Consider the following 14,864-nt stretch of genomic DNA (forward strand, 5'->3'; position numbering starts at 1 on the left):
CCTTTTCCCACTGATCTGTAATCACACATGCTGCCACATACACTACATGATCTAAAGTATGTGGACACCTGCTCCTCGAACATCTCATTCCAAAATCATGTGCATTAATATGTAGTTGGTCCCCCCTTTGCTACTATAACAGCCTCCACTCTTTTGGGAAGGATTTCCACTTGAACTTGGAACATTGCTGCGGGGACTTCCTTACATTCAGCCACAAGAGCATTAGTGAGGTCGGAAACTGATGTTAGGCGATTAGGCCTGGTTTGTAGTCAGCGTTCCAATTCATCCCAAAAGTGTTTGATGGGGTTGAGGTCAGGACTCTGTGCAGGCCAGTCAAGTTCTTCCACACCGATCTCAACAAACCATTTCTGTATTGACCTCGCTTTGTGCACAGGACATTGTCATGCTGAAACAGGGAAGGGCCTTCTCCAAACTGTTGCTACAAAAGCTGGAAGCACAGAATCATCTACAATTTCATTGTATGCTGTAGCGTTAAGATTTCAATTCACTGGAACAAAGGGGCCTAGCCCGAACCATGAAAATCAGCCCCAGACCATTATTCCTCCTCCACCAAACTTTACAGTTGGCACTATGCACTGGGGCAGGAAGCGTTCTCTTGACAGCCGCCAAACCCAGATTCGTCCATCAGACTGACAGATGGTGATACATGATTCATCACTCAAGAGAATGCATTTCCACTGCTCCAGAGTCCAATGGCAGCGAGATTTACACCACTCCAGCCGACACTTGGCATTGCACATGCTGATCTTAGGCCTTTGTGCGGTTGCTCGGCGATGGAAACCCTCCTGACAAACAGTTATTGTGCTGACATTGCTTCCAGAGGCAGTTTGGAACTCGGTAGTGAGTGTTGCAACCGAGGACAAATTATTTTTATGCACTATGCGATTTAGCACTCACCGGTCCCGTTCTGTGTCTCATTCTGTATCCCGTTCTGTGAACTTGTGTGGCCTACCATTTCGTGGTTGAGCTGCTGTTGCTCCTAGACGGTTCCACTTCACAATAACCGCACTTACAGTTGACCGGGGCAGCTCTAGCAGGGCAGAAATTTGACGAACTGACTTGTTGGGACGGTGGCATCCTATCAAGGTGCCACGTTAAACGTTACTGAGGCTTCAGTAAGGCCATTCGACTGCCAATGTTTCCTATGGAGATTGCATTGCTGTGTGCTCGATTTCATACACCTGTCAGCAATGGCTATGGCTGAAATAGCCCAAATCCACTCATTTGAAGGGGTGTCAACATCATTTTGTATACAGTACCAGTCAAAAGTTTGGACTACTCATTCAAGTTTATATATAAAATAACACATATGGAATCATCTAGTAACCTAAAAAGTGATAAACAAATCAAAATATATTTTAGATTTTAGATTATTTTAAGTAGCCACCCTTTGCCTTGATGACAGCTTTGCACACTCTTGGCATTCTATCAAGAAATAATATGAAAGAGAGGAGTGGTTTGTCTTGATGCTCTGCTCTCGCCATGTGATAAAAGATTGGTCATGTTCCAGGCTGACCACATTGCAGACGTTGCATTGCATCAACCAATGGGTTGCATGCCACATCATTACCTCAGTTAGGCATCAGGTTGCTTAAAAAAAGTGATGTTTTAGACCGCTGCTCCACTCGGGAGGTCCTTCAAGTGATGTGGATAGTTTATATGTTTAACACTTATCGAGGCGTTGTGCGATCTGGCAAGCATCTGCAATGCAGTCAACCTGGAACATGGTCAATTACAACCACTAAAACACATTTTATTGTTATCATATCTCCCAGGACCAAGAGAAAATTCAAATTATTTAGTTTACAATGACAGCAAAAAGTCAACAAATAAATACACAATAAGGTATTCTCCAACTGGTGGTATGCAGAGCGTAATTTGGCCCACGGGGTATTTTATTTGTCCCCCAATATTTCTGAGCAACAATATTGTTTTTTACATTGTTGGACATAAGACTGTACAACACCAGCAAATCAGCTACAAGTGATTTTAATTTTGAAAATCTGTTCCAAAGTATTCCCACGCATAAAAAAGCTTTCTATACCAGAGCTGCAAGAAGTTCTATATATTATTTAAACAATGTTGGGATTGTTTGTGAGAATGCCAACAGGTGTGGGTCCTGTGGGGGAAAGATCCTATTGGGGAAAGGTTCCCGTGGGGGTTGCCATGGAAGCCAAGAAGGGGAGTGAGGTATGTGTGAGCTCCATCTGATAAATGGGCATGTACCTGAACTCAATTGTATACACTAATTGTAGTCTCACCCATTCATTTCTAATGACCGGTCATTTATGACCGGGAACACCACAGGTGTACAAAGTTAAATAAAATACCCAAAATGTTCTGAAAATCATAATGTATGTTGTGTGTTCAGATGTCCTGTGTGGACAAAGTCATGGAACCTTATGACGATCAGATTAAATTAACTACATTTTTCAGAGAGAACTTGTAAATCGGTCCAATTCGACTGGAACCCAGCAGGAGGGTTAGAGGGAAATTCAATGTCTGCTTTTTTATTTTTACCCATCTACCAATAGGTGCCCTTCGCGAGGCATTGGAAACTGTGGTTAACTCTGTTTCATATTCATTGCTCAACTGAGGGACCTTACAGATAATTGTGTGTGTGTAGGGTACAGATGAGGCAGTCATTCAGAAATCATGTTAAACACTACTGCACACAGGGTGAGTCCATGCAAATTATTATGTGACTTGTTAAGCAAATTTGTTCTCCAAAACCTATTTAGACCTGCCATAACAAGTTGAATACTTATTGACTCGACATTTCAGTGTAATACCCTTGTTTGAACTAGGTATTGAGTTTATTCTTGTTAAAACCAAGTACTTGTTTGAACTAGGTATTGAGTTATTCTTGTTAAAACCAAGTATTGAGTTTATTTGTTATAATTAATTGGTATTATATTTAAAAGGTGATTGAATTGCTCCTAAACTGTAATGGTGTTAATGCATTATGCTTTTTGAAGAAATGTTTATTTAATGTATAAGTGAATAGTTTGGTTTACATTTAAGTTCAAGTTTTGACCAATAAGGTTGCTTGTTAAGCTGTGGCCAATGAGAGTTGACCTGGTTACGGGAGGCCTGGGAAAAAAAGGGAGAGAAAGAGACGTTAAGAAAAGGATGGACGTTTTACATTAGGACCGTTGGTGAAGAAAAATTATAAAAGAAGACGACAAAACTAGAACAAAACCCATACCTACTAAGACATGAAGAGAAATACCAATTTTATTTTATAAGAGAGTTGTTATAATTTTGTTAACACTTAGTAAAGACTGAAGCTACCATCTCATTGTGGAGGTATTTGCCAGCCTTAAGGTTAGCCTAGCATCGTGTGACACCGGGAGATAATTGCTTGGGAAGCTTAACGAGTTCATGTTCCCATGGGATGTAGGTTACGGCTAAGGAGTACTGTCTGCATTGGTAGCTGTGCTTGCCTTGGACTTTGTGAGGAAACCTGCATGGAACTGCCATACTTCGCTGAGGGAATATCTACTAAGTAGTGAATAACCACCACGTGAGGTGCTTCTGGATATTTTTGGGTGTCGTCATTTTTTTTTAGCTCCAACGCACGCCAACGGTTTATTTAAGAAAACTTGAAATAATTTGGCCGCGGGTTGTGCACGACTCATTGGGGTTTATTATTTTATTTATTTTGATGTTGTGTCTGAAAATGTATTTGTGTTTGAAAATGTATTAATACACATATTGAACCTTATGTATGTTGCCCTGGTGGAGTCATTGATTGTTTCAATTTAATTTAATGCATGGGATAGTTTATCCTGATTCAATAACAGACCTATAATCATTTCATCTGAAGTTAATACCCTATCGTCATAACCCTAGATAGTTTACAATAGGAATTCTTATTGGAGATGTCCTTCTCACCTAACATCCCATGCTGTTGAGATACTCTACATAAGTTAATATTGTGATAGTCATATTCAAGCCTGGTGAGAGGGTTACATCAGCTTTACATTTTTTATTAAATTGTAAACATTTCTAAAAACATAATTCCAATTTGACATTAAGTGTAGGCCAGTGACACAATCTCAATTTAATCAATTTAAATGTAGACTGAATCACAACATGTGCAATAAGTCAAGGGGTGTAAATACTTTCTGACACACAAATGTAAGCAAGGTTTGAAATTATTGTTTTAGTCAAATATTCCGTATATCTGAGCTTCTTGCTGTCACATCTGCTCCTGCAACGCCCTCTACTGCTCATCCTGTGTCTCCTTGACCTGCCACCACTCTCTCCCTCTCCCTCTCTCCCTGTGTGTGTGTGATTGTGTGGGCGGAGACAGGTGTGCCGGAGTCAGAGCAGATCCCAACCAGCTGCAACCTGTTCCATAATTAAGACCTCTACAAATACTCTAAAAAGCCCTGTCACTTCCATGCTGCCAGATTGTAATCTCTGCTCAGTCAGTCTACGGTTCTAGCCATTTGGATTCCCCACTCTACTTCTTCCTTGGATTCCCCTCCGGATCTGCTTACCCTGTCCCAACCCCTCTCGCTCCAGCCTCAGCCTCTGCACCTGGTTTCCTGCAACCCGCCCGAGATTCCCCTGACCTGCACTCCATCTTCCCCCTGTGTTTCAATAAATACCTTGGTTACTTCATCCAGGTCTCCTCGTCTGAGTGTGATCTTGGGTTCCCCTTTTCCACTCCGTGTAACACTTGCGGTCAATTTGAAGTCTAAAAATTATTTGTAGTAATGTTCCGTACAACCTGACCATCCGCTCAAGTAAACATTAGCCCACGGCTGAATCTAGTTGATGATCCTTATACTGGGTTGGCTGTCTTCTTTTCTCTTCGAGTTAATTGAATTTCCAGGATCCAATAGAGATACCTCAGTTACTTTCAACTGGATGTATAACCATTACATAACATGAGTAGCAACATTTGGAAGTTGGATATTTAAATGTCACAACAACATGGAGGTAACAATCCCGAAGCAAACATGAAGAGCTGCTTGCCATGTTCCACAAAACTATATTAAGTTAAAGTCCAAATGTCCCTCTTCTGATACTAAAATACACCTCTCGGAACAGAACTGATCAGGCCAAGTGGTTATACTCCCCTGTATTCTACAGTCCAGACTGGACTAGATCACTGCTAACACTGGAAGTGAAACTAAAAGTTGCCCGTTATTTGATCAAAACCTCTGAAGGAGTCTTCTATTATTCTTTCTCTTCCCTTGCCAGTCCTGGGCTGGATATCAAAGGTGCCGGCTAGGCAAAGGTCTAAAGACCCCCCTCCTCCCGCCAAAACTCCAACATCCAAAAATGTATAATATAATGTTTCTGTTTTGAAGAATGTGGGAAATGGTCAGGGGGGCTCAAAGAACAATCATGTCGAATTCGCCTATGTGATGTAATTAAGGACGATAGAACAACATAACTGTATCTCTGAAAGGGTACATTTCTCAGTTATGAGTTTTGCATTTAATTGTATCAAACGTATAAGAATACTTTTGAAAAGATAGAAATGTGATTTTAGTATTTAAATGAGATAATGGTTTTTCATATATGTTGTACACAAACTAAGCCACACCCCTAATGGTCAGAAGAGCGGGTCAGTGCTATGAAATCACCCTTTTGACCAGAGTCCTTAAAAGGACTCACTAAGAATTTAAATACTTGTCCAATACTGGAGTCCCCACATTGAAATGGTTACCACTCTACAGACCAAAGATTGTGAGGACGGTGGTCCACATGTTGAAATAATTAAACTCTGAAACCATCGATCACTACAGAATAATCAAATCCTAGACGTCGCTTTATCAGTCTGCAGCTGAAAATGTGTTTAAGTCTAGAACGAGAACACCGACAACCGCAGAAGCATTTATTCTAACAGATCAACTCTAAGAACTACAGGGTACGTTGAAGTATACATTCTAACCACCACTACAACCAGAAACTCTACCTAAGGACATGCTGATCTCTGGTGGCCAAACCAGAGTCGTACCCAACATCTCCGTGACAAAAGGACCTCGACGACCAAGGACAGCGCAATCGTAAATATATAATCTGCATTCCTTTTTCCAAATGAGCGGTTATTAGAATGCTTAGGATTTGATTCCAATGAGCGTAGCTTACCAATGTCCGATAGAGAAATTCCTTTGTCTCTCTTCCTCCCCCCTTCCTCTCTCTGAATTCGCCATTGTGTTATAACCAAACTGTCATGTTTTGTTCGTTTTCTAGAGACTGTATTTACTGTAGAATGTTAGTATGCTTTGTGTATTCTGTAATTGGTTTTCCATCCATAGCCTATTGACTATATAGGGATTTAGCTCCCAGATTGCAGTTCCTATGGCTTCCACTAGATGTCAACAGTCTTTAGACATGGTTTCAGGCTTGTTTTCTGAAAAACGACCAAGGATAAGAAGTTTTGGGAAGTGCCTGTTGAAACGGACTCTACTGTTTTGCGCGTGTGACTGTGTGCGCGCTCTTCGTTCTTTTTCCTTTCTATTGAATACACTTTTGTCTAAATATTACTGATTATTTAGATTATTGACAACCAGTGGATTAATTAGAAAATCGTTTGACTTGTTTCAATGAACTTTACCGGATGTTTAGGATGTTTTCGTCTGCATTTTCGTCTGCATTTTCGTCTGCACGTTTTGAACGCCTTTGAGCCAGTGGATTACTGAACAAAACATGCCAACAAAACAGAGTTTTTGGGATATAAAGAGGGACTTTTTCGAACAAAACGACCATTTATTGTGTAGCTGGGGCACTTTGGATTGCCAACAGAGGAAGATCTTCAAAGGTAAGTGATTTATTTTATCGCTATTTTTGAGTTTTGTGACATCTGTTCAGGTTATGAATTTATGTTAATGCAGGAAGTATGCAGGGCGCTGTCCTCAAACAATCAAATGCTATGCTTTTGCCATAAAGCCTATTGTAAATCTGACAAAGCGGTTCAATTGCCAAGATTTTAAGCTAAACAATGGTGTATAACACTTGTATTTTCATGGATGTTTAATATTACTACTTTTGTATTTTGAATTTCGCGCTCTGCTATTTCACCGGATGTTGGCCAGGTTGGACGGTAGCATCCCACCTAGCGCAGAGAGGTTAAACTCTGAGACTATCAGTCCCGACAGAATAAGAGCAAATCATTGATACTAATTACTACTCTGCAGCTTGAAATTATGTCAACCTGGGATGCGAAGACCGACAAAAGCCGAAACAGCTATTCTATAAGAACATTGCTGAATGTTACTCTGAAGTATCCATTCTAACCACGAAAGACTTCAGGGAAGCAGAGAGAGAGACGCTCAGATGAATTTCCAACAGAAGAACTGACGATTCCAACAGAGATCACGACAACACACTGGGGCATAAATATATATTGATTGCAATTATTCCCGAATGAGTGAGCGTTCATGTTTCAAGGATTAGCATTTCAATTAATATAATTATCAACTGTGAAATGACTCCTTTTGTCTTTCCCGCCCTTCTCAGTCCACACCCACTTCCCTTTGTCCGCCAAGCCGTTATATCGGCTTAGCCCACTAGGGAACTTCCTCTATCATTTCCTTGTAACCATATCTACTGTGTTGTTTGTTTATTCATTTCTATTATTATTTAGTTAGTTAGTAAATAAATGATTAAGGCAATTGATGTATGGATGATTCATAGTAAAGGCTGGGTTCATGCTGATAACCAACAATTGACGACGTTTGGAATGAGACTAACGTGAGGTAAAGAATAATTCATTAATTAGAAGACTAATTGATCAGATATTAAAATAGCTGAAGAGTTATATTAGGAAAATTATAACTTTGTAATCTGTAGATTTTCCTTGGTGCCCCGACTTCCTAGTTAATTACATTTACATGATTAGTTTAATCACGCAATAATAATTACAGAGAATTGATTTGATAAAATAACAGACTTTCTGACCTGTTGCACCCTCGACATCCACTGTGATTATTATTACTTGACCCTGCTGGTCATCTATGAACATTTGAACATCTTGGCCATGTTCTGTTAAAATCTCCACCCGGCACAGCCAGAAGACTGGCCACCCCTCACAGCCTGGTTCCTCTCTAGTTTTTCATGATAAGCTGTAGACCACACTACCTACTGAGAGTGTTTTCATCTGTATTCTTTGAAGCTGTTTACATACCACCACAGTCAGATACTGGCATTAAGACATCATTGAATGAGCTGTATTCCGCCATAAGCAAACAAGAAAACGCTCACCCAGAGGCGGCACCCCTAGTAGCCGGGGACTTTAATGCAGGGAAACTTAAATCTGTTTTACCAAATTACTATCAGCATGTTCAATGTGCAACCAGAAGAAAAAGAACTCTGGACCACCTATACTCCACATACAGAGATGCATACAAAGCTCTCCCTCGCCCTCCATTTGGCAAATCTGACCATAATTATATCCTCCTGATTCCTGCTTACAAGCAAATATTAAAGCAGGAAGCACCAGTGAATAGATCAATAAAATATTAAGCAGATGCTAAGCTACAGGACTGTCTTGCCTCCACAGACTGGAATATGTTCCAGGATTCCTCCGATGGCATTGAGGAGTACACCACATCAGTCATTGGCTTCATCAATAAGTGCATAGATGAAGTCGTCCCCACAGTGACCATACGTACATACCATAACCAGAAGCCATGGATTACAGGTAACATCCTCACTGAACTAAAGGCTAGAGCTGCCACTTTCAAGGAGCGGGACTCTAACCCAGAAGCTTATAAGAAATCCCGCTATAAACTCCGACGAACCATCAAACAGGCAAGCATCAATACAGGACTAAGATCGAATCGTACTACACCGGCTCTGACGCTCGTCGGATGTGGCAGGGCTTGCAAACCATTAGAGACTACAAAGGGAAGCACAGTCGAGAGCTAACCAGTGACACGAGCCTACCAGACGAGCTAAGCTACTTCTATGCTCGCTTCGAGGCAAATAACACTGAAACATGCATGAGAGCACCAGCTGTTCCGGAAGACTGTGTAATCACGCTCTCCGCAGCCGATGTGAATAAGACCTTTAAACAGGTCAACATTCACAAGGCGGCAGGGCCAGACGGATTACCAGGACGTGTACTGCGAGCATGCACTGACCAACTGGCAAGTGTCTTCACTGACATATTCAACCTCTCCCTGTCCGAGTCTCTAATACCAACATGTTTTAAGCAGACAACCATAGTGCCTGTTCCCAAGAACACTAAGGTAACCTGCCTAAATGACTACCGACCCGTAGTACTCACGTCTGTAGCCATGAAGTGCTTTGAAAGGCTGGTCATGGCTCACACCAACACCATTATCCCACAAACCCTAGACCCACTCCAATTTGCATACCGCCCCAACAGATCCACAGATGATGCAATCTCTGTTGCACTCCACACTGCCCTTTCCCACCTGGACAAAAGGAACACCTATGTGAGAATGCTATTCATTGACTACAGCTCAGTGTTCAACACCATATTTCCCTCAAAACTCATCAATAAGCTAAGGACCATGGGACTAAACACCTCCCTCTGCAACTGGATCCTGGACTTCCTGACGGACCGCCCCCCCAGGTGGTGATGGTAGGTGACAACACATCCACCACGCTGATCCTCAACACAGGGGCCCCTCAGGGATGCGTGCTCAGTCCCCTCCTGTACTACCTGTTCACTCATGACTGTACGGCCAGGCATGACTCCAACACCATCATTAAGATTGCCGATGACGCAGCAGTGGTAGGCCTGATCACCGACAATGACCAGACAGCCTATAGGGATGAGGTCAGAGACCTGGCCGTGTGGTGCCAGGACAACAACCTCTCCCTCAACGTGATCAAGACAAAGGAGATGATTGTGGACTACAGGAAAAAGAGGACCGAGCACACCCCCATTCTCATCAATGGTGCTGCAGTGGAGCAGGTTGAGAGCTTCAAGTTCCTTGGTGTCTTACAACACCAACAAACTAACTGTAACGGCCGTCTGAAGGAGTAGACCAAGGCGCAGCGTGTATCGTGCTCATCTTCTTTATTATATTAAGAGAACACTTAAACAACGGAAAAAAAACAAACAACAGCCAAAAAGTTCTGTCAGGTATACTCACAAAACAGAAAATAACTACCCACAAACCCCAAAGGAAAACAGGCTGCCTAAGTATGACTCCCAATCAGCGACAACGATGTACAGCTGTCCCTGATTGAGAGCCATACCAGGCGAAAACAAAGAAATACAAAGCATAGAAAAAAGGACATAGAATGCCCACCCAAATCACACCCTGACCAAACCTAAATAGAGACATAAAAAAAGGCTCTCTAGAATATCCAAAACTAAGTCAGCTTAGTTTTTGTTCTTGTTCATATTCTGCATCCAAAATGAAATCTAGAATCGGCTTCCTATTTCATAATAAAGCATCCTTCAGTCATGCTGCCAAACATACCCTCGTATTACTGACTATCCTACCGATGCTTGACTTGACGGCGATGTCATTTACAAAATAGCCTCCAACACTCTACTCAGCAAATCGGATGCAGTCAAGCACAGTGCCATCCGTTTTTTCACCAAAGCCCCTTATACTACCCAGCACTGCGACCTGTATGCTCTCGTTGGCTGGCCCTCGCTTCAAATTCGTCACCAAACCCACTGGCTCCAGGTCATCCATAAGTCTTTGCTAGGTAAAGCCCAGCCTTATCTCAGCTCACTGGTCACCATAGCAGCACCCACCCGTAGCACACGCTCCAGCAGGTATATTTCACTGGTCACCCAAAGCCAATTCCTCCTTTGGCCGACCTTTCTTCCAGTTCTCTGCTGCCAATGACTGGAACGAATTGCTAAAATCACTGAAACTCGAGACTCATATCTCCCACCTGTACATAGCCCATCTGTAAATAGCCCATCCAACTACCTCATCCCCATACTGTTTTTTTTCTCCTTTGCACCCCAGTATCTCTACTTGCACATTCATCTTCTGCACATCTATCACTCCAGTGTTTAATTGCTAAATTGTAATTATTTTGCCAGTATGGCCTATTTATTGCCTTACCTAACCTTATCTTACCTCATTTGCACACACTGAATATATACTTTTTTATTGTGTTATTGACTGTATGTTTGTTTATTCCATATGTAACTCTGCGTTGTTGTTTGTGTCGCACTGCTTTGCTTTATCTTGGCCAGGCCGCAGTTGTAAATGAGAACTTGTTCTCAACTGGCCTACCTGGTTAAATAAAGGTGAAATTTAATTTTCAAGTGGATTTCATCACATTTAAAAGTTGTGCTTGTGCCTTGCATCATCTTTACCTCAGGCCAGCACTCTGTGTACTACACCAGGCAAACCTGATCCAGAATGAGCCAGGTGAAGCCCATCTGGATGAGCTCCTGGCCAAAAGAGTAGTCACTGACAAGGGTTACAGTGATGTGCTGGCTAAAAGAGTTGTCACTGACGAGGGCTACAGTGAAGTACTGGCCAAAAGAGTTGTCACTGATGAGGGCTACAGTGAAGTACTGGCCAAAAGAGTTGTCACTGACGAGGGCTACAGTGAAGTACTGGCCAAAAGAGTTGTCACTGATGAGGGCTACAGTGAAGTACTGGCCAAAAGAGTTGTCACTGACGAGGGCTACAGTGAAGTACTGGCCAAAAGAGTTGTCACTGACGAGGGCTACAGTGAAGTACTGGCCAAAAGAGTTGTCACTGACAAGGGTTACAGTGAAGTACTGGCCAAAAGCACCAGATTCATTCAGATGAAGGAACACTGCATGGGACCTCTGAAAGCAAACAGCATCATAGATAAAGATATGTTCTGTAAGATCCTGGAGAAGCTGAAGTATCTGCTAATCAGAGACCTGAAAGGTGAATGAGGAGCTGGGATGGAGAATGGGGGGCATTTGAAGTTTATTTTAGGGGAAAGGGCATGATGGCAATTAGGCTTTGTTTTATTTCTTTGTGTTTCAACAAAAAACACAAACAGGAGCATAGAATCGTTCTTTTATCATTCCCTCTTTTATTTCTACATGTAAATATTAGTAGCCAGCAGCACAGTAACCCAACGTTTTAGCTTGGAGTTTTTGTCATTGATATAAACTTTTTGGAGTTGGCTTGGAATTTCCAGCAAGGACGTCCTCTGAAAAGATAAATGCTCAACCATGTTACCTCGATGCTCTGGATTTACAGACAAGAAAATATACAATGTAAATGTAAAAAAGCAAATACTATAGATACACTTTCCTATTCATTCATTAATGCTGTAGTGCTTGTTGTAGCGTTGAGTGGAAATAGGAAGAACGCACATTTTATGACTTATAAAAGTGTTGAATACAAAGTGTCGACAGTGCTGAGTAAGAACTTAAACATGAATCACAGCATCTCTTTGCTGTATTCGTTGACAGTCTATCTCTAGTCATGGTTTTAGACGTTTTGAAATCTCACAGTATCAACGTTGCTGTAGATTTATTTTATGCCTGCTATGTTACTGCAGAAAAGGTCATCTGAGCCATCGGATTGACCAGCAGTTGACCTTATAGTGCACTTGATTTGCTCTCTGGGCCCGCCGGGAAAGCAGAGTTAGTACTTTCGGGCACATGCAATGGTTCAAAATGGCAACAGTTAGCCTACCCAGTGCGTAGGGCAGCTGAATCGGGTGCACCTGCCTCCAACAGCCCGTGGCAAATAGAACAAAATAGGAGCACAAGGCTTTATCGTTGGGTTTTTACATATATGTCTGGCGATCGACTAGTAATGCCTTGGAGATCGACCAGGCGGTCATGATCGTCCGGTAGGTGACCACTGCTCTCGAAAGTTGAGTGAAGTTCAATCTCGTGCTTCTCTCTGCGGGCTGATAATTCTGTGCAGCAGTCTGGGGAGCTACGTGGCAGTCTCGGGGATACTGCGTATAAACGCGCAGTTCAGAGGGAACTTTGATGGGGATGTGTATATCTGAGGTGTATTCACTAAGAAATCAAAAGGAACAAAATGGCCGAAACGGGGAGTGACTAACTTTAACCTGCCAAACGATTTCAATTGAAAAACATATTGCTACGGTGTGCACTAATGAATAAACCTGTCTATTAAATCTGTATCTGTCACTCAAACAGACAACGTGGCGCTCAATCTTCCCTTTGGGATTTATGGTGTAGTCCAAGCAAAGTCTTCAATGGAAACCGCAACTCTAACTTTAACAGTTGTGGATCCTGCAGCAGCACTGAGTTTAACCTTCCCTAGGTGCTAGGGAAAGTTAATGCCAGGACAAAGTGTTTGTCTAGAAAGTCCAAGCTGCTTTATAAAGGACTCCATGAAAGTGCTAGCTACTGCCCTCATTCAATGCCATTTTGACTATGCTAGTACTTCCTGGTTTGGGGGCTTATCTAAACTTATGAAGGGGAAGCTCCAGATAGCCCAGAATAAGTTGATCAGGGTAGTTTTGAAGGTGAGTCCACGTACTCACATAGGCAGGAGCTGCTTTCAGTAACTAAACTGGCTGCCTGTTGAGGCTAGGGTGTCCCAGATTAGACTAGGTTTGGTTTACAGGAGTATTTATGGTCCTGCGCCCAGATATCTGAGTGATTACTTTCCTTGTGTTAGGGATGCACACAATCACAGCACCAGATCAGGTGTTGCTGATGTGTGCTTATACAGGTTCAGGAGTAATGCTGGGAAAGGTACTTTCTTGTACACTGGATCCTCAGAATGGAATGAGTTGCCTCTGCCTATAAAAACAACGTCCTCTCTGGACAGCTTTACAAATAAAGTAAAAATATGTTAGATGAGATAGACATTCTTCTCTATGTTTGTTTTTTTATTTCACTGCCATACTGTGTTCGATCTTGTCTAGCCATGTTGTCTCACGAGGACCACAATGGAAATAAGTCCCAGACATTATTGTGTGTTATCCTCGATGATTTTATTAATGTGCATGTATGGATTTTAAGTTTTATGTGTGCTTCTAAACTAATCTAAAACCCCTGATGGAGAGTGGACCTACTGGATGTGTACAGAGTGACAGGTGTCACCATCACCAACAGAAGACAATGCTGTCCTTATGGTGTGAGATCCGCATCGGTAACTCACTGGAGAACAACGGCATCAACAACTCCAGGGGAGAAATAGACATCAGTACATTTTTATGTCCTGTCTTGAAGGAGTTTGGATACATTGGTCTTCATCCATGCTTCTGTAGTTATTCAGTGGTTATATATTTAACACAATGACTGTATTCTCTATGGTACATTTAAGGGCTTTATTGACAGGGGAAACACATGTTAACATTGTCAAAGCAAGTGAAGTAGATAATAAACAAAAGTGCAATAAACAATAAAATGTACAGTAAACATTACACTTCACAAAAGTTCCAAAAGAATGAAGTCATTTCAAAAATATTATGTGCAAATAGTTAAAGTATAAAAGGGAAAATAAATAAACATAAATATGGGTTGTATTTACAATGGTGTTTGTTCTTCACTGGTTGCCCTTTTCTTGTGGCAACAGGTCACAAATCTTGCTGCTGTGACGCCACACTGTCGTATTTCACCCAGTAGATATGGGAGTTTATCAAAATTGGGTTTGTTTTTGAATTCTTTGTGGATCTATAAATTATAAATTGATTTGCATTTTAATGAGGGAAATAAGTATTTGACCCCCTCTCAATCAGAAACATTTATGGCTCCCAGGTGTCTTTTATACAGGTAACGAGCTGAGATTAGGAGCCCACTCTTAAAGGGAGTGCTCCTAATCTCAGTTTGTTACCTGAATAAAAGACACCTGTCCACAGAAGCAATCAATCAATCAGATTCCAAACTCTTCACCATGGCCAAGACCAAAGAGCTCTCCAAGGATGTCAGGGACAAGATTGTAGACCTACACAAG

Source organism: Salmo trutta, chromosome 5 (assembly GCF_901001165.1).
Source record: "Salmo trutta chromosome 5, fSalTru1.1, whole genome shotgun sequence".
Lineage (NCBI taxonomy): Eukaryota > Metazoa > Chordata > Actinopteri > Salmoniformes > Salmonidae > Salmo > Salmo trutta.